Raw genomic sequence first — 22,018 nt, 5'->3', positions numbered from 1 at the left:
TTTCTTGGACTGCTAAAGTTCCTTCTGTCCTTGAGAAAAAGTTGCAGTAATGTTCAACCTGAGCATACCATTTTCTAACTGAGGCCCTCTGGGCCACCCCGTCAGGAGGGGGGGTCCCACTAGTGACTGTCTTGATAACCTTGAAGGGGCCTCTCAATACAATTGGTTGTTTTCGTGCAATTTTTTCTACTTCTAGGAAAGCTAAGATAACCATAAGCAATCCTTTTCCCCAGGTAGTGTATCTTTTCTCAGCATCTTTGGAACCACGGGAATAAAAACCAACAGGTCTTGTCGGACCCTCAGGACCCCGCTGCCATATGTGTACTGACAGCCCTGAGGAGGCAAATGCCCATTCCACCTGGAAAGGATCGGTAGGATGGATAGGGCCCAGTGCTTGATGAGCTGTTGCTTCAAAAATCAGCAATTGCAATGCTGACTCCTGAGAAAGACTCCAATCCCATTTCACCCCTTTCCTCAACAAGTCATAAAGGGGAACAAATGGGTCCTTCTGGTTACTAGGAAATCTATCTGGTCTTTCTACAGGAGATACAGCTGCTATCGTTTTTGGAAGGAGAATTGCTGTAGGTTTGAGTGATTCTGGAAGCCCACAAATTAAAGGGGTCATTATTTCGGGCTTCACAGGTCATTGCATCAGGGATTCCAAGCCAGGAATTCATTTCTTTTTGTGAGTCATTTGCAGGCAAGCAGCTTTGTGCACATTTTCCAAGAGTTCATCGGGGGTACTAATTCTAGCTATGGGATCTCCCCTTTCCAAGGGGCTTGTTCCCCCGGCCCAAAAAGCTGCACGCTGTGTCAGGGACCATGTGTCACCTTTCTCTCCTGTTGTTAAGAAGACACCATGTCCCCAATACCCACTGGCTTCCTGTTCAGTTAATTGAATTTGATCACCACCAGTGAGGGACACCCGGAAAACATATTCTGTTTCTGATTCATGTGGAGGCTGTCCGTATTCCCTTTTAAGCTTAGCTAGCTCGGTGGCAGTGTTTACTTGTGGTGGTATGTGTTTGGTTGTGATGTGAGGTTCGAGATCATCATCACTGAGATAGTTATACACTGAGATCGTTTTAATCAAGGGTCTCAAGTGATGGCAGCAATGTTCCCCACAGTTACTTGCTGCTTCAAGTTCTTGATGAGGATAGATTTGTTTACTGTGAGGAGTTTCCTTCTCCTCAGGCTCTGTAGAGGAATCAGCACGATGTGATTTGTTAACATGTTCCTCTGTTAAGGCAGCTCGCAGTGCATAGATCACATTTTTTGCTTCATAGAACTGTTTTTGCAAAATTTCAACTAGATTTTGAAGGGAGTCTATTCTGGCATGTTCCTCACTTCTTCGCTCGAAGCCATTTTCTATAGCTGCCGTAAGACAAGCTCCCAAAACTGAGCATAAGATCATTTTATTTTTGCCCAATTTGAATTTTGTTTCATGTTGTAATGAACACACTCTATCAATAACATTTTCTAAGTTCAACCAATTACTCTGTGCCCATTTTTCTCCTTCCGTAGAAGGTTTGGCATTGTGTTTGGCTAGTAGTGCATTAAATTCAGCTTTAATTTCAAGGCTAAGATTGTCACTCATTTTGGGAAGGGACCAAAACCACGACAGGGAGCTACAAACTTAAGTTCCACAAAACTGCACAGCCCTCGCTGTGTCGCCCTTCGCTTCCCTGGGTGGGTGAAAGGACAATAATCTGCCTGGCAGGCTCTGCTTAGGTGCTTCAAGTTGTCCCTTCCTTCCCAGACCACATACACACAACAACAACAAAACAACAGTGTCCTGCCTTTTGCACTAAGGGATCCTTTATGAATTGCCAAAGACAGTGTGGGTGCCTTTTCAGCTGCAACCCTTCTGTCTAGACAGAAATCCTGTCCGTGACGCCAATTTTAATGTCACGATCCGCTTCTTGCGGGGTGTCGTGACGGTTCTTTTCACCGATCCCAAAAGTGCAAAAAAGGCAAACAACAAGGGACTGTCAGTTAATCAGAAGAAATGCACCTTTATTAGGGGCCAAAAGAGTAAATGCCATAGTGGGGGATTAGAAAGGAGATAGAAGGATAGAGAGAGAGAAGAGGGGCATGGGAATAGCTACCAACACAGGCGAGATCCTCAGTGGTCCGGACGATGGGGATCCGTCTGTCGTGTCGGGGGAGTCTCCGAAGTTCTGGTCGACTCGGGGCTCCAGTTATAGTCCACAGAGGAAAGAGGGAGGAACAAGTGTAACAATGAAAGTCCATTGTAATCGCCACGCGGGAACAGGTGAGTCCACAGAAACCACCAAAGCAAGACGAATCCAATGAAGAATAAGTCCGTTAAAATTACTGAAGGGAAACAGGTCATGTCATTAGTGGTCAGACCACCAATTTCCCCTCCTCCCTGTAGTAGGGGTCTCAGTCTCAGCCCTTGGGAAGAGGGTTCTCATTCTTTCTTTGTCACAGTGGTAACGAGGCAGATGAAGGGTCTTCAATGAAGGACCACGGGAGTCACCCCAAAAGTTCATTCGGCTTAAGAACGGAGATTAGAAGAGAAGCAGGCCGCGCATCAGGCGGTCCCGTGCTGGCTCCATGTCAGGTCTTTGCCAAGTCCTTGCCAAGTTCTTACCAGGCCTTGTTGGGAACAGCCAGCGTGACGGTTCAGTGGTTCCACCTGTGCTGTGTCCTGTTCTGAGCCGGAACTGCAGTGGGGGAAGGGATTCTTTCTTGTGGCAATCGGAAGGCAGAATGGAAAATGAGGGGCTTCAGACGGGCTCTTACACCACCCCGTGACTGACGATTGCCCTCGAAAGATCTCCATCAGCAGGGTTCCATGGCGTCGTCGTGGAGTCTTCAGGACTCGTCAAGTGTTGGCAGCACGTCCCAGGGAAAAGAGAAGAGGAAAAGGGAAAGAGGAAACAGGAAAACGAAAACAATCACAACCTATTAGTAAACAAATTAGAATTAATCAATAAGCAAAATACAATCAGTATTCATTAAATCCATACTAGTTAAACAATAAATTATTGAGATAATAATCAATATGAATCAATTAAACAATAGATTGATCAAATAATAAACCAGTATAATCAATATTAAACAATAATCGATATTACTCAGTACAATTTTATAATCAAGAAACAAAAAATAATTTAAAACAGTGATTAGAACAAATCATAAGAGAAAATTATGTAAAACATATCTTCTAACCTTATCATCTTCTTCTGTCTACAGTCCTGGGAACATCTATCGTGTAAAGAATGTCGGCCAAGTGGTGTGCATTAATTAGAGATGTCAATTTTGTTAGTCGTTTCATCATTCTCCAATTCACAATGAGCAAGATTACTGATAAAACAAAACCAGTCATAACTAAAATCCAAAGAACAACAATGGGATGACACAATTTGTTCAGGACACCGGTGGCGGTAAGCGACCACCCGAAAAGGGTATCCCACCACCTGTGCTCGGCATCACTTTTCACCCTTTCTACAACACGATGTATTTCTTGCACATTATGATGAACAGTTACCAGAGTTTTCTGTCCATTCCCCTTGATTTTTCCTAGGATCTCTATTAGATCTTGATGAAGTAATAATTGCTTTACCAGAGTAAGGTTCATCCCAATGGGAGTAGGCAATAGCTTGTGAATCATGGTGAGATTGGATTCTAAAAGTTCACGTGAAGTAACTGGAGCTACAAAAGAAAAATCACATCCTGCAATTTTAGTAAAGTTGCAAGCACAAAAATTTGAATGATTTTTAGTAGCTACTACTGTACTTTGTATAAACACAGTATCACAAGCGGTTCTGAAGCAGGCACACCCATTGCCTGTAGATACAAGGACTGTTTCAGAAGTCTCGTTAGGATGAATATCAAAATGACAGCTATTTTGTTCTGTCTCCAGACAAATATCTTGAGCTACAATTGCATTACCTTCACAGATAAACCCTAGTTGTTCTCAAATGGTACAGGACTCTAAATTGACAGTTTGCCATTTGTCATCAATTTGACGAGCCCATTCTCTGTGTTCAGAAGGATAGAAAGTGGGTCCATCATGATTTAATCCTAATGCGATGCTAGGGAATATCAAATGCACTGAGGCATTACTTATGGTCAGCAGAAATGCTGGGGTCATAGGTAAAATTCACTAAATTCCACCAGGATTGGAAATCTCTTTCAAAGTCAGTGGCACTGTCCCAGACTATTTTCCTAATTTCAGTCGGAAAAGTGCCTTCTTCACTTTCTCTTACAATTGCGGCAGCAACTGACTGCATCCACAATTGAGCCTGGATGCAGCTAAGAGCTAAGGAAACATTGCTTTGCGTGGCATTAAGTGCATCAATTATCAATTTGTGGTCTTTCCTATTTACCTTTTCCCTATTTGCTAGAATGTTTGATAGCAACCACTGATGTGTTCCCAAGGCCCATAAGGACGATTGCAGTGGTTGTTGTATTTTGCTTAAATCTTGAGTCGTGGAAGCCAATTTATTCATTCATACTTCTGAATCAATACTATTTAGGATTCCCAATCCTGTTCCCACAACACCAGTTATGTCTCTTGGCAGCCGGTTTTTAGGAGGCTTCCACTGTCGCAGCCAGGTTGTCCAAGCCTGAAAAGAGGTCTGCAAAAAGGGTGAACAAGCTGGTTGTATTTCTCAGATATTGTTTTGCATCAGCAATTTGACTTGTTTAAGAGACCATAACAGATTAAACAAGATCTGTTGTTGGCCAGTTTTCCTGATTATATATGGTCCAATTCCAAAAATTTTCGGGCTAAGCGTAACCAGTGGTTGGGTGGTAGGTGTCACAACATTAACATCAAGTCCTACTCCAGTATTTGAATCAATACTTTAAACTTAAAAAACAAAAACAAAAAAAAAAACAACAAACAAACAAACAAACAAAAAAAAAGTGCTTCAGTATTTTTGGACCAAAACCAAACTACTTCTACAGTTTGTGGTAATGTGAAATTGCGCCAACAATCCTGTATGCTTGGCTGCGTACAAACCTTTTTGTGCTTCAAGAGATCCTTTCACTTTTTCTGCATGCTACCACAATTAGTTCAGACCACGGCCACTCAGCTGCTTTCTGGCCATGGGGTTGTGGTAGGATGCAGAAAAATATTACCAGTTTTATCATGGATTAGGTGGTCTTCGAGGTGGTCCCTCGGAGTTCTTCTGAAAAAGTGAACACAACAGGATTCTGCTGCCGAGAGGCAGAAAAGTTAGAGTGATGGAATTATCCAGCATGTATTTGTCCAATGCTCTTTGCCTAGAGCACCAGAGGCTTCCCATGCATATTTCTTCAGAGGGGGTTTTAGCACAAGTGCTACTAGTCCTATAGTAAGAGAGGTCCACCAGAACAGGTTGGCCAGGGTCATGAGCTGGATTATTAGGATCATTTGGTAGAGAGCATAGGAGTCAGTGTAGATGCAGACCAAAGAGGAATTCTGTGCTTCTCGTTGAAAAACACTCCAGACAGCTATCAGCTCCCCAACGTGTACACTACCTTCTCCCTCTGTAATCATTTGCTCACCAGAGGAAAAGTGGAGGGCTTCTGCCCTATATCTCCATACTTTTCCTTCCCCTTTAGCAGAAGCATCAGTAAACCAAGACTTTGCTGATTGTTCGGGGCAGAAAGGAGGGGTTACTTTGATTACAGAGGCAAGTTTGTCCAAGCTCTCCGTTTCTTGGACTGCTAAAGTTCCTTCTGTCCTTGAGAAAAAGTTGCAGTAATGTTCAACCTGAGCATACCATTTTCTAACTGAGGCCCTCTGGGCCACCCCGTCAGGAGGGGGGGTCCCACTAGTGACTGTCTTGATAACCTTGAAGGGGCCTCTCAATACAATTGGTTGTTTTCGTGCAATTTTTTCTACTTCTAGGAAAGCTAAGATAACCATAAGCAATCCTTTTCCCCAGGTAGTGTATCTTTTCTCAGCATCTTTGGAACCACGGGAATAAAAACCAACAGGTCTTGTCGGACCCTCAGGACCCCGCTGCCATATGTGTACTGACAGCCCTGAGGAGGCAAATGCCCATTCCACCTGGAAAGGATCGGTAGGATGGATAGGGCCCAGTGCTTGATGAGCTGTTGCTTCAAAAATCAGCAATTGCAATGCTGACTCCTGAGAAAGACTCCAATCCCATTTCACCCCTTTCCTCAACAAGTCATAAAGGGGAACAAATGGGTCCTTCTGGTTACTAGGAAATCTATCTGGTCTTTCTACAGGAGATACAGCTGCTATCGTTTTTGGAAGGAGAATTGCTGTAGGTTTGAGTGATTCTGGAAGCCCACAAATTAAAGGGGTCATTATTTCGGGCTTCACAGGTCATTGCATCAGGGATTCCAAGCCAGGAATTCATTTCTTTTTGTGAGTCATTTGCAGGCAAGCAGCTTTGTGCACATTTTCCAAGAGTTCATCGGGGGTACTAATTCTAGCTATGGGATCTCCCCTTTCCAAGGGGCTTGTTCCCCCGGCCCAAAAAGCTGCACGCTGTGTCAGGGACCATGTGTCACCTTTCTCTCCTGTTGTTAAGAAGACACCATGTCCCCAATACCCACTGGCTTCCTGTTCAGTTAATTGAATTTGATCACCACCAGTGAGGGACACCCGGAAAACATATTCTGTTTCTGATTCATGTGGAGGCTGTCCGTATTCCCTTTTAAGCTTAGCTAGCTCGGTGGCAGTGTTTACTTGTGGTGGTATGTGTTTGGTTGTGATGTGAGGTTGGAGATCATCATCACTGAGATAGATATACACTGAGATCGTTTTAATCAAGGGTCTCAAGTGATGGCAGCAATGTTCCCCACAGTTACTTGCTGCTTCAAGTTCTTGATGAGGATAGATTTGTTTACTGTGAGGAGTTTCCTTCTCCTCAGGCTCTGTAGAGGAATCAGCACGATGTGATTTGTTAACATGTTCCTCTGTTAAGGCAGCTCGCAGTGCATAGATCACATTTTTTGCTTCATAGAACTGTTTTTGCAAAATTTCAACTAGATTTTGAAGGGAGTCTATTCTAGCATGTTCCTCACTTCTTCGCTCGAAGCCATTTTCTATAGCTGCCGTAAGACAAGCTCCCAAAACTGAGCATAAGATCATTTTATTTTTGCCCAATTTGAATTTTGTTTCATGTTGTAATGAACACACTCTATCAATAACATTTTCTAAGTTCAACCAATTACTCTGTGCCCATTTTTCTCCTTCCGTAGAAGGTTTGGCATTGTGTTTGGCTAGTAGTGCATAAAATTCAGCTTTAATTTCAAGGCTAAGATTGTCACTCATTTTGGGAAGGGACCAAAACCACGACAGGGAGCTACAAACTTAAGTTCCACAAAACTGCACAGCCCTCGCTGTGTCGCCCTTCGCTTCCCTGGGTGGGTGAAAGGACAATAATCTGCCTGGCAGGCTCTGCTTAGGTGCTTCAAGTTGTCCCTTCCTTCCCAGACCACATACACACAACAACAACAAAACAACAGTGTCCTGCCTTTTGCACTAAGGGATCCTTTATGAATTGCCAAAGACAGTGTGGGTGCCTTTTCAGCTGCAACCCTTCTGTCTAGACAGAAATCCTGTCCGTGACGCCAATTTTAATGTCACGATCCGCTTCTTGCGGGGTGTCGTGACGGTTCTTTTCACCGATCCCAAAAGTGCAACAAAGGCAAACAACAAGGGACTGTCAGTTAATCAGAAGAAATGCACCTTTATTAGGGGCCAAAAGAGTAAATGCCATAGTGGGGGATTAGAAAGGAGATAGAAGGATAGAGAGAGAGAAGAGGGGTATGGGAATAGCTACCAACACAGGCGAGATCCTCAGTGGTCCGGACGATGGGGATCCGTCTGTCGTGTCGGGGGAGTCTCCGAAGTTCTGGTCGACTCGGGGCTCCAGTTATAGTCCACAGAGGAAAGAGGGGGGAACAAGTGTAACAATGAAAGTCCATTGTAATCGCCACGCGGGAACAGGTGAGTCCACAGAAACCACCAAAGCAAGACGAATCCAATGAAGAATAAGTCCGTTAAAATTACTGAAGGGAAACAGGTCATGTCATTAGTGGTCAGACCACCAATTTCCCCTCCTCCCTGTAGTAGGGGTCTCAGTCTCAGCCCTTGGGAAGAGGGTTCTCATTCTTTCTTTGTCACAGTGGTAACGAGGCAGATGAAGGGTCTTCAATGAAGGACCACGGGAGTCACCCCAAAAGTTCATTCGGCTTAAGAACGGAGATTAGAAGAGAAGCAGGCCGCGCATCAGGCGGTCCCGTGCTGGCTCCATGTCAGGTCTTTGCCAAGTCCTTGCCAAGTTCTTACCAGGCCTTGTTGGGAACAGCCAGCGTGACGGTTCAGTGGTTCCACCTGTGCTGTGTCCTGTTCTGAGCCGGAACTGCAGTGGGGGAAGGGATTCTTTCTTGTGGCAATCGGAAGGCAGAATGGAAAATGAGGGGCTTCAGACGGGCTCTTACACCACCCCGTGACTGACGATTGCCCTCGAAAGATCTTCATCAGCAGGGTTCCATGGTGTCGTCGTGGAGTCTTCAGGACTCGTCAAGTGTTGGCAGCACGTCCCAGGGAAAAGAGAAGAGGAAAAGGGAAAGAGGAAACAGGAAAACGAAAACAATCACAACCTATTAGTAAACAAATTAGAATTAATCAATAAGCAAAATACAATCAGTATTAATTAAATCCATACTAGTTAAACAATAAATTATTGAGATAATAATCAATATGAATCAATTAAACAATAGATTGATCAAATAATAAACCAGTATAATCAATATTAAACAATAATCGATATTACTCAGTACAATTTTATAATCAAGAAACAAAAAATAATTTAAAACAGTGATTAGAACAAATCATAAGAGAAAATTATGTAAAACATATCTTCTAACCTTATCATCTTCTTCTGTCTACAGTCCTGGGAACATCTATCGTGTAAAGAATGTCGGCCAAGTGGTGTGCATTAATTAGAGATGTCAATTTTGTTAGTCGTTTCATCATTCTCCAATTCACAATGAGCAAGATTACTGATAAAACAAAACCAGTCATAACTAAAATCCAAAGAACAACAATGGGATGACACAATTTGTTCAGGACACCGGTGGCGGTAAGCGACCACCCGAAAAGGGTATCCCACCACCTGTGCTCGGCATCACTTTTCACCCTTTCTACAACACGATGTATTTCTTGCACATTATGATGAACAGTTACCAGAGTTTTCTGTCCATTCCCCTTGATTTTTCCTAGGATCTCTATTAGATCTTGATGAAGTAATAATTGCTTTACCAGAGTAAGGTTCATCCCAATGGGAGTAGGCAATAGCTTGTGAATCATGGTGAGATTGGATTCTAAAAGTTCACGTGAAGTAACTGGAGCTACAAAAGAAAAATCACATCCTGCAATTTTAGTAAAGTTGCAAGCACAAAAATTTGAATGATTTTTAGTAGCTACTACTGTACTTTGTATAAACACAGTATCACAAGCGGTTCTGAAGCAGGCACACCCATTGCCTGTAGATACAAGGACTGTTTCAGAAGTCTCGTTAGGATGAATATCAAAATGACAGCTATTTTGTTCTGTCTCCAGACAAATATCTTGAGCTACAATTGCATTACCTTCACAGATAAACCCTAGTTGTTCTCAAATGGTACAGGACTCTAAATTGACAGTTTGCCATTTGTCATCAATTTGACGAGCCCATTCTCTGTGTTCAGAAGGATAGAAAGTGGGTCCATCATGATTTAATCCTAATGCGATGCTAGGGAATATCAAATGCACTGAGGCATTACTTATGGTCAGCAGAAATGCTGGGGTCATAGGTAAAATTCACTAAATTCCACCAGGATTGGAAATCTCTTTCAAAGTCAGTGGCACTGTCCCAGACTATTTTCCTAATTTCAGTCGGAAAAGTGCCTTCTTCACTTTCTCTTACAATTGCGGCAGCAACTGACTGCATCCACAATTGAGCCTGGATGCAGCTAAGAGCTAAGGAAACATTGCTTTGCGTGGCATTAAGTGCATCAATTATCAATTTGTGGTCTTTCCTATTTACCTTTTCCCTATTTGCTAGAATGTTTGATAGCAACCACTGATGTGTTCCCAAGGCCCATAAGGACGATTGCAGTGGTTGTTGTATTTTGCTTAAATCTTGAGTCGTGGAAGCCAATTTATTCATTCATACTTCTGAATCAATACTATTTAGGATTCCCAATCCTGTTCCCACAACACCAGTTATGTCTCTTGGCAGCCGGTTTTTAGGAGGCTTCCACTGTCGCAGCCAGGTTGTCCAAGCCTGAAAAGAGGTCTGCAAAAAGGGTGAACAAGCTGGTTGTATTTCTCAGATATTGTTTTGCATCAGCAATTTGACTTGTTTAAGAGACCATAACAGATTAAACAAGATCTGTTGTTGGCCAGTTTTCCTGATTATATATGGTCCAATTCCAAAAATTTTCGGGCTAAGCGTAACCAGTGGTTGGGTGGTAGGTGTCACAACATTAACATCAAGTCCTACTCCAGTATTTGAATCAATACTTTAAACTTAAAAAACAAAAACAAAAAAAAAAACAACAAACAAACAAACAAACAAAAAAAAAGTGCTTCAGTATTTTTGGACCAAAACCAAACTACTTCTACAGTTTGTGGTAATGTGAAATTGCGCCAACAATCCTGTATGCTTGGCTGCGTACAAACCTTTTTGTGCTTCAAGAGATCCTTTCACTTTTTCTGCATGCTACCACAATTAGTTCAGACCACGGCCACTCAGCTGCTTTCTGGCCATGGGGTTGTGGTAGGATGCAGAAAAATATTACCAGTTTTATCATGGATTAGGTGGTCTTCGAGGTGGTCCCTCGGAGTTCTTCTGAAAAAGTGAACACAACAGGATTCTGCTGCCGAGAGGCAGAAAAGTTAGAGTGATGGAATTATCCAGCATGTATTTGTCCAATGCTCTTTGCCTAGAGCACCAGAGGCTTCCCATGCATATTTCTTCAGAGGGGGTTTTAGCACAAGTGCTACTAGTCCTATAGTAAGAGAGGTCCACCAGACCAGGTTGGCCAGGGTCATGAGCTGGATTATTAGGATCATTTGGTAGAGAGCATAGGAGTCAGTGTAGATGCAGACCAAAGAGGAATTCTGTGCTTCTCGTTGAAAAACACTCCAGACAGCTATCAGCTCCCCAACGTGTACACTACCTTCTCCCTCTGTAATCATTTGCTCACCAGAGGAAAAGTGGAGGGCTTCTGCCCTATATCTCCATACTTTTCCTTCCCCTTTAGCAGAAGCATCAGTAAACCAAGAGTTTGCTGATTGTTCGGGGCAGAAAGGAGGGGTTACTTTGATTACAGAGGCAAGTTTGTCCAAGCTCTCCGTTTCTTGGACTGCTAAAGTTCCTTCTGTCCTTGAGAAAAAGTTGCAGTAATGTTCAACCTGAGCATACCATTTTCTAACTGAGGCCCTCTGGGCCACCCCGTCAGGAGGGGGGGTCCCACTAGTGACTGTCTTGATAACCTTGAAGGGGCCTCTCAATACAATTGGTTGTTTTCGTGCAATTTTTTCTACTTCTAGGAAAGCTAAGATAACCATAAGCAATCCTTTTCCCCAGGTAGTGTATCTTTTCTCAGCATCTTTGGAACCACGGGAATAAAAACCAACAGGTCTTGTCGGACCCTCAGGACCCCGCTGCCATATGTGTACTGACAGCCCTGAGGAGGCAAATGCCCATTCCACCTGGAAAGGATCGGTAGGATGGATAGGGCCCAGTGCTTGATGAGCTGTTGCTTCAAAAATCAGCAATTGCAATGCTGACTCCTGAGAAAGACTCCAATCCCATTTCACCCCTTTCCTCAACAAGTCATAAAGGGGAACAAATGGGTCCTTCTGGTTACTAGGAAATCTATCTGGTCTTTCTACAGGAGATACAGCTGCTATCGTTTTTGGAAGGAGAATTGCTGTAGGTTTGAGTGATTCTGGAAGCCCACAAATTAAAGGGGTCATTATTTCGGGCTTCACAGGTCATTGCATCAGGGATTCCAAGCCAGGAATTCATTTCTTTTTGTGAGTCATTTGCAGGCAAGCAGCTTTGTGCACATTTTCCAAGAGTTCATCGGGGGTACTAATTCTAGCTATGGGATCTCCCCTTTCCAAGGGGCTTGTTCCCCCGGCCCAAAAAGCTGCACGCTGTGTCAGGGACCATGTGTCACCTTTCTCTCTTGTTGTTAAGAAGACACCATGTCCCCAATACCCACTGGCTTCCTGTTCAGTTAATTGAATTTGATCACCACCAGTGAGGGACACCCGGAAAACATATTCTGTTTCTGATTCATGTGGAGGCTGTCCGTATTCCCTTTTAAGCTTAGCTAGCTCGGTGGCAGTGTTTACTTGTGGTGGTATGTGTTTGGTTGTGATGTGAGGTTGGAGATCATCATCACTGAGATAGTTATACACTGAGATCGTTTTAATCAAGGGTCTCAAGTGATGGCAGCAATGTTCCCCACAGTTACTTGCTGCTTCAAGTTCTTGATGAGGATAGATTTGTTTACTGTGAGGAGTTTCCTTCTCCTCAGGCTCTGTAGAGGAATCAGCACGATGTGATTTGTTAACATGTTCCTCTGTTAAGGCAGCTCGCAGTGCATAGATCACATTTTTTGCTTCATAGAACTGTTTTTGCAAAATTTCAACTAGATTTTGAAGGGAGTCTATTCTAGCATGTTCCTCACTTCTTCGCTCGAAGCCATTTTCTATAGCTGCCGTAAGACAAGCTCCCAAAACTGAGCATAAGATCATTTTATTTTTGCCCAATTTGAATTTTGTTTCATGTTGTAATGAACACACTCTATCAATAACATTTTCTAAGTTCAACCAATTACTCTGTGCCCATTTTTCTCCTTCCGTAGAAGGTTTGGCATTGTGTTTGGCTAGTAGTGCATAAAATTCAGCTTTAATTTCAAGGCTAAGATTGTCACTCATTTTGGGAAGGGACCAAAACCACGACAGGGAGCTACAAACTTAAGTTCCACAAAACTGCACAGCCCTCGCTGTGTCGCCCTTCGCTTCCCTGGGTGGGTGAAAGGACAATAATCTGCCTGGCAGGCTCTGCTTAGGTGCTTCAAGTTGTCCCTTCCTTCCCAGACCACATACACACAACAACAACAAAACAACAGTGTCCTGCCTTTTGCACTAAGGGATCCTTTATGAATTGCCAAAGACAGTGTGGGTGCCTTTTCAGCTGCAACCCTTCTGTCTAGACAGAAATCCTGTCCGTGACGCCAATTTTAATGTCACGATCCGCTTCTTGCGGGGTGTCGTGACGGTTCTTTTCACCGATCCCAAAAGTGCAACAAAGGCAAACAACAAGGGACTGTCAGTTAATCAGAAGAAATGCACCTTTATTAGGGGCCAAAAGAGTAAATGCCATAGTGGGGGATTAGAAAGGAGATAGAAGGATAGAGAGAGAGAAGAGGGGTATGGGAATAGCTACCAACACAGGCGAGATCCTCAGTGGTCCGGACGATGGGGATCCGTCTGTCGTGTCGGGGGAGTCTCCGAAGTTCTGGTCGACTCGGGGCTCCAGTTATAGTCCACAGAGGAAAGAGGGGGGAACAAGTGTAACAATGAAAGTCCATTGTAATCGCCACGCGGGAACAGGTGAGTCCACAGAAACCACCAAAGCAAGACGAATCCAATGAAGAATAAGTCCGTTAAAATTACTGAAGGGAAACAGGTCATGTCATTAGTGGTCAGACCACCAATTTCCCCTCCTCCCTGTAGTAGGGGTCTCAGTCTCAGCCCTTGGGAAGAGGGTTCTCATTCTTTCTTTGTCACAGTGGTAACGAGGCAGATGAAGGGTCTTCAATGAAGGACCACGGGAGTCACCCCAAAAGTTCATTCGGCTTAAGAACGGAGATTAGAAGAGAAGCAGGCCGCGCATCAGGCGGTCCCGTGCTGGCTCCATGTCAGGTCTTTGCCAAGTCCTTGCCAAGTTCTTACCAGGCCTTGTTGGGAACAGCCAGCGTGACGGTTCAGTGGTTCCACCTGTGCTGTGTCCTGTTCTGAGCCGGAACTGCAGTGGGGGAAGGGATTCTTTCTTGTGGCAATCGGAAGGCAGAATGGAAAATGAGGGGCTTCAGACGGGCTCTTACACCACCCCGTGACTGACGATTGCCCTCGAAAGATCTTCATCAGCAGGGTTCCATGGTGTCGTCGTGGAGTCTTCAGGACTCGTCAAGTGTTGGCAGCACGTCCCAGGGAAAAGAGAAGAGGAAAAGGGAAAGAGGAAACAGGAAAACGAAAACAATCACAACCTATTAGTAAACAAATTAGAATTAATCAATAAGCAAAATACAATCAGTATTAATTAAATCCATACTAGTTAAACAATAAATTATTGAGATAATAATCAATATGAATCAATTAAACAATAGATTGATCAAATAATAAACCAGTATAATCAATATTAAACAATAATCGATATTACTCAGTACAATTTTATAATCAAGAAACAAAAAATAATTTAAAACAGTGATTAGAACAAATCATAAGAGAAAATTATGTAAAACATATCTTCTAACCTTATCATCTTCTTCTGTCTACAGTCCTGGGAACATCTATCGTGTAAAGAATGTCGGCCAAGTGGTGTGCATTAATTAGAGATGTCAATTTTGTTAGTCGTTTCATCATTCTCCAATTCACAATGAGCAAGATTACTGATAAAACAAAACCAGTCATAACTAAAATCCAAAGAACAACAATGGGATGACACAATTTGTTCAGGACACCGGTGGCGGTAAGCGACCACCCGAAAAGGGTATCCCACCACCTGTGCTCGGCATCACTTTTCACCCTTTCTACAACACGATGTATTTCTTGCACATTATGATGAACAGTTACCAGAGTTTTCTGTCCATTCCCCTTGATTTTTCCTAGGATCTCTATTAGATCTTGATGAAGTAATAATTGCTTTACCAGAGTAAGGTTCATCCCAATGGGAGTAGGCAATAGCTTGTGAATCATGGTGAGATTGGATTCTAAAAGTTCACGTGAAGTAACTGGAGCTACAAAAGAAAAATCACATCCTGCAATTTTAGTAAAGTTGCAAGCACAAAAATTTGAATGATTTTTAGTAGCTACTACTGTACTTTGTATAAACACAGTATCACAAGCGGTTCTGAAGCAGGCACACCCATTGCCTGTAGATACAAGGACTGTTTCAGAAGTCTCGTTAGGATGAATATCAAAATGACAGCTATTTTGTTCTGTCTCCAGACAAATATCTTGAGCTACAATTGCATTACCTTCACAGATAAACCCTAGTTGTTCTCAAATGGTACAGGACTCTAAATTGACAGTTTGCCATTTGTCATCAATTTGACGAGCCCATTCTCTGTGTTCAGAAGGATAGAAAGTGGGTCCATCATGATTTAATCCTAATGCGATGCTAGGGAATATCAAATGCACTGAGGCATTACTTATGGTCAGCAGAAATGCTGGGGTCATAGGTAAAATTCACTAAATTCCACCAGGATTGGAAATCTCTTTCAAAGTCAGTGGCACTGTCCCAGACTATTTTCCTAATTTCAGTCGGAAAAGTGCCTTCTTCACTTTCTCTTACAATTGCGGCAGCAACTGACTGCATCCACAATTGAGCCTGGATGCAGCTAAGAGCTAAGGAAACATTGCTTTGCGTGGCATTAAGTGCATCAATTATCAATTTGTGGTCTTTCCTATTTACCTTTTCCCTATTTGCTAGAATGTTTGATAGCAACCACTGATGTGTTCCCAAGGCCCATAAGGACGATTGCAGTGGTTGTTGTATTTTGCTTAAATCTTGAGTCGTGGAAGCCAATTTATTCATTCATACTTCTGAATCAATACTATTTAGGATTCCCAATCCTGTTCCCACAACACCAGTTATGTCTCTTGGCAGCCGGTTTTTAGGAGGCTTCCACTGTCGCAGCCAGGTTGTCCAAGCCTGAAAAGAGGTCTGCAAAAAGGGTGAACAAGCTGGTTGTATTTCTCAGATACTGTTTTGCATCAGCAATTTGACTTGTTTAAGAGACCATAACAGATTAAACAAGATCTGTTGTTGGCCAGTTTTCCTGATTATATATGGTCCAATTCCAAAAATTTTCGGGCTAAGCGTAACCAGTGGTTGGGTGGTAGGTGTCACAACATTAACATCAAGTCCTACTCCAGTATTTGAATCAATACTTTAAACTTAAAAAACAAAAACAAAAACAAAAACAAAAACAAAAAAAAAAGTGCTTCAGTATTTTTGGACCAAAACCAAACTACTTCTACAGTTTGTGGTAATGTGAAATTGCGCCAACAATCCTGTATGCTTGGCTGCGTACAAACCTTTTTGTGCTTCAAGAGATCCTTTCACTTTTTCTGCATGCTACCACAATTAGTTCAGACCACGGCCACTCAGCTGCTTTCTGGCCATGGGGTTGTGGTAGGATGCAGAAAAATATTACCAGTTTTATCATGGATTAGGTGGTCTTCGAGGTGGTCCCTCGGAGTTCTTCTGAAAAAGTGAACACAACAGGATTCTGCTGCCGAGAGGCAGAAAAGTTAGAGTGATGGAATTATCCAGCATGTATTTGTCCAATGCTCTTTGCCTAGAGCACCAGAGGCTTCCCATGCATATTTCTTCAGAGGGGGTTTTAGCACAAGTGCTACTAGTCCTATAGTAAGAGAGGTCCACCAGAACAGGTTGGCCAGGGTCATGAGCTGGATTATTAGGATCATTTGGTAGAGAGCATAGGAGTCAGTGTAGATGCAGACCAAAGAGGAATTCTGTGCTTCTCGTTGAAAAACACTCCAGACAGCTATCAGCTCCCCAACGTGTACACTACCTTCTCCCTCTGTAATCATTTGCTCACCAGAGGAAAAGTGGAGGGCTTCTGCCCTATATCTCCATACTTTTCCTTCCCCTTTAGCAGAAGCATCAGTAAACCAAGAGTTTGCTGATTGTTCGGGGCAGAAAGGAGGGGTTACTTTGATTACAGAGGCAAGTTTGTCCAAGCTCTCCGTTTCTTGGACTGCTAAAGTTCCTTCTGTCCTTGAGAAAAAGTTGCAGTAATGTTCAACCTGAGCATACCATTTTCTAACTGAGGCCCTCTGGGCCACCCCGTCAGGAGGGGGGGTCCCACTAGTGACTGTCTTGATAACCTTGAAGGGGCCTCTCAATACAATTGGTTGTTTTCGTGCAATTTTTTCTACTTCTAGGAAAGCTAAGATAACCATAAGCAATCCTTTTCCCCAGGTAGTGTATCTTTTCTCAGCATCTTTGGAACCACGGGAATAAAAACCAACAGGTCTTGTCGGACCCTCAGGACCCCGCTGCCATATGGTGTACTGACAGCCCTGAGGAGGCAAATGCCCATTCCACCTGGAAAGGATCGGTAGGATGGATAGGGCCCAGTGCTTGATGAGCTGTTGCTTCAAAAATCAGCAATTGCAATGCTGACTCCTGAGAAAGACTCCAATCCCATTTCACCCCTTTCCTCAACAAGTCATAAAGGGGAACAAATGGGTCCTTCTGGTTACTAGGAAATCTATCTGGTCTTTCTACAGGAGATACAGCTGCTATCGTTTTTGGAAGGAGAATTGCTGTAGGTTTGAGTGATTCTGGAAGCCCACAAATTAAAGGGGTCATTATTTCGGGCTTCACAGGGTCATTGCATCAGGGATTCCAAGCCAGGAATTCATTTCTTTTTGTGAGTCATTTGCAGGCAAGCAGCTTTGTGCACATTTTCCAAGAGTTCATCGGGGGTACTAATTCTAGCTATGGGATCTCCCCTTTCCAAGGGGCTTGTTCCCACCGGCCCAAAAAGCTGCACGCTGTGTCAGGGACCATGTGTCACCTTTCTCTCCTGTTGTTAAGAAGACACCATGTCCCCAATACCCCACTGGCTTCCTGTTCAGTTAATTGAATTTGATCACCACCAGTGAGGGACACCCGGAAAACATATTCTGTTTCTGATTCATGTGGAGGCTGTCCGTATTCCCTTTTAAGCTTAGCTAGCTCGGTGGCAGTGTTTACTTGTGGTGGTATGTGTTTGGTTGTGATGTGAGGTTGGAGATCATCATCACTGAGATAGATATACACTGAGATCGTTTTAATCAAGGGTCTCAAGTGATGGCAGCAATGTTCCCCACAGTTACTTGCTGCTTCAAGTTCTTGATGAGGATAGATTTGTTTACTGTGAGGAGTTTCCTTCTCCTCAGGCTCTGTAGAGGAATCAGCACGATGTGATTTGTTAAACATGTTCCTCTGTTAAGGCAGCTCGCAGTGCATAGATCACATTTTTTGCTTCATAGAACTGTTTTTGCAAAATTTCAACTAGATTTTGAAGGGAGTCTATTCTAGCATGTTCCTCACTTCTTCGCTCGAGAGCCATTTTCTATAGCTGCCGTAAGACAAGCTCCCAAAACTGAGCATAAGATCATTTTATTTTTGCCAATTTGAATTTTGTTTCATGTTGTAATGAACACACTCTATCAATAACATTTTCTAAGTTCAAACCAATTACTCTGTGCCCATTTTTCTCCTTCCGTAGAAGGTTTGGCATTGTGTTTGGCTAGTAGTGCATAAAATTCAGCTTTAATTTCAAGGCTAAGATTGTCACTCATTTTGGGAAGGGACCAAAACCACGACAGGGAGCTACAAACTTAAGTTCCACAAAACTGCACAGCCCTCCGCTGTGTCGCCCTTCGCTTCCCTGGGTGGGGTGAAAGGACAATAATCTGCCTGGCAGGCTCTGCTTAGGTGCTTCAAGTTGTCCCTTCCTTCCCAGACCACATACACACAACAACAACAAAACAACAGTGTCCTGCCTTTTGCACTAAGGGATCCTTTATGAATTGCCAAAGGACAGTGTGGGTGCCTTTTCAGCTGCAACCCTTCTGTCTAGACAGAAATCCTGTCCGTGACGCCAATTTTAATGTCACGATCCGCTTCTTGCGGGGTGTCGTGACGGTTCTTTTCACCGATCCCAAAAGTGCAACAAAGGCAAACAACAAGGGACTGTCAGTTAATCAGAAGAAATGCACCTTTATTAGGGGCCAAAAGGAGTAAATGCCATAGTGGGGGATTAGAAAGGAGATAGAAGGATAGAGAGAGAGAAGAGGGGTATGGGAATAGCTACCAACACAGGCGAGATCCTCAGTGGTCCGGACGATGGGGATCCGTCTGTCGTGTCGGGGGAGTCTCCGAAGTTCTGGTCGGACTCGGGGCTCCAGTTATAGTCCACAGAGGAAAGAGGGGGGAACAAGTGTAAACAATGAAAGTCCATTGTAATCGCCACGCGGGAACAGGTGAGTCCACAGAAACCACCAAAGCAAGACGAATCCAATGAAGAATAAGTCCGTTAAAATTACTGAAGGAAACAGGTCATGTCATTAGTGGTCAGACCACCAATTTCCCCCTCCTCCCTGTAGTAGGGGTCTCAGTCTCAGCCCTTGGGAAGAGGGTTCTCATTCTTTCTTTGTCACAGTGGTAACGAGGCAGATGAAGGGTCTTCAATGAAGGACCACGGGAGTCACCCCAAAAGTTCATTCGGCTTAAGAACGGAGATTTAGAAGAGAAGCAGGCCGCGCATCAGGCGGTCCCGTGCTGGCTCCATGTCAGGTCTTTGCCAAGTCCTTGCCAAGTTCTTACCAGGCCTTGTGGGAACAGCCAGCGTGACGGTTCAGTGGTTCCACCTGTGCTGTGTCCTGTTCTGAGCCGGAACTGCAGTGGGGGAAGGGATTCTTTCTTGTGGCAATCGGAAGGCAGAATGGAAAATGAGGGGCTTCAGACGGGCTCTTACACCACCCCGTGACTGACGATTGCCCTCGAAAGATCTTCATCAGCAGGGTTCCATGGTGTCGTCGTGGAGTCTTCAGGACTCGTCAAGTGTTGGCAGCACGTCCCAGGGAAAAGAGAAGAGGAAAAGGGAAAGAGGAAACAGGAAAACGAAAACAATCACAACCTATTAGTAAACAAAATTAGAATTATCAATAAGCAAAATACAATCAGTATTAATTAAATCCATACTAGTTAAACAATAAATTATTGAGATAATAATCAATATGAATCAATTAAACAATAGATTGATCAAATAATAAACCAGTATAATCAATATTAAACAATAATCGATATTACTCAGTACAATTTTAATAATCAAGAAACAAAAAATAATTTAAAACAGTGATTAGAACAAATCATAAGAGAAAATTATGTAAAACATATCTTCTAACCTTATCATCTTCTTCTGTCTACAGTCCTGGGAACATCTATCGTGTAAAGAATGTCGGCCAAGTGGTGTGCATTAATTAGAGATGTCAATTTTGTTAGTCGTTTCATCATTCTCCAATTCACAATGAGCAAGATTACTGATAAAACAAAAACCAGTCATAACTAAAATCCAAAGAACAACAATGGGATGACACAATTTGTTCAGGACACCGGTGGCGGTAGCGACCACCCGAAAAAGGGTATCCCACCACCTGTGCTCGGCATCACTTTTCACCCTTTCTACAACACGATGTATTTCTTGCACATTATGATGAACAGTTACCAAGAGTTTTCTGTCCATTCCCCTTGATTTTTCCTAGGATCTCTATTAGATCTTGATGAAGTAATAATTGCTTTACCAGAGTAAGGTTCATCCCAATGGGAGTAGGCAATAGCTTGTGAATCATGGTGAGATTGGATTCTAAAAGTTCACGTGAAGTAACTGGAGCTACAAAAGAAAAATCACATCCTGCAATTTTAGTAAAGTTGCAAGCACAAAAATTTGAATGATTTTTAGTAGCTACTACTGTACTTTGTATAAACACAGTATCACAAGCGGTTCTGAAGCAGGCACACCCATTGCCTGTAGATACAAGGACTGTTTCAGAAGTCTCGTTAGGATGAATATCAAAATGACAGCTATTTTGTTCTGTCTCCAGACAAATATCTTGAGCTACAATTGCATTACCTTCACAGATAAACCCTAGTTGTTCTCAAATGGTACAGGACTCTAAATTGACAGTTTGCCATTTGTCATCAATTTGACGAGCCCATTCTCTGTGTTCAGAAGGATAGAAAGTGGGTCCATCATGATTTAATCCTAATGCGATGCTAGGGAATATCAAATGCACTGAGGCATTACTTATGGTCAGCAGAAATGCTGGGGTCATAGGTAAAATTCACTAAATTCCACCAGGATTGGAAATCTCTTTCAAAGTCAGTGGCACTGTCCCAGACTATTTTCCTAATTTCAGTCGGAAAAAGTGCCTTCATCACTTTCTCTTTACAATTGCGGCAGCAACTGACTGCATCCACAATTGAGCCTGGATGCAGCTAAGAGCTAAGGAAACATTGCTTTGCGTGGCATTAAGTGCATCAATTATCAATTTGTGGTCTTTCCTATTTACCTTTTCCCTATTTGCTAGAATGTTTGATAGCAACCACTGATGTGTTCCCAAGGCCCATAAGGACGATTGCAGTGGTTGTTGTATTTTGCTTAAATCTTGAGTCGTGGAAGCCAATTTATTCATTCATACTTCTGAATCAATACTATTTAGGATTCCCAATCCTGTTCCCACAACACCAGTTATGTCTCTTGGCAGCCGGTTTTTAGGAGGCTTCCACTGTCGCAGCCAGGTTGTCCAAGCCTGAAAAGAGGTCTGCAAAAAGGGTGAACAAGCTGGTTGTATTTCTCAGATATTGTTTTGCATCAGCAATTTGACTTGTTTAAGAGACCATAACAGATTAAACAAGATCTGTTGTTGGCCAGTTTTCCTGATTATATATGGTCCAATTCCAAAAATTTTCGGGCTACAGCGTAACCAGTGGTTGGGTGGTAGGTGTCACAACATTAACATCAAGTCCTACTCCAGTATTTGAATCAATACTTTAAACTTAAAAAACAAAAACAAAAAAAAAAACAACAAACAAACAAACAAACAAAAAAAAAAGTGCTTCAGTATTTTTGGACCAAAACCAAACTACTTCTACAGTTTGTGGTAATGTGAAATTGCGCCAACAATCCTGTATGCTTGGCTGCGTAC

This window comes from Vidua macroura, chromosome 19 (assembly GCF_024509145.1).
Source record: "Vidua macroura isolate BioBank_ID:100142 chromosome 19, ASM2450914v1, whole genome shotgun sequence".
Classification (NCBI taxonomy): Eukaryota; Metazoa; Chordata; class Aves; order Passeriformes; family Viduidae; genus Vidua; species Vidua macroura.
The sequence above is the reverse complement of the archived record's forward strand: the minus strand, read 5'-3'. Positions refer to the sequence as shown.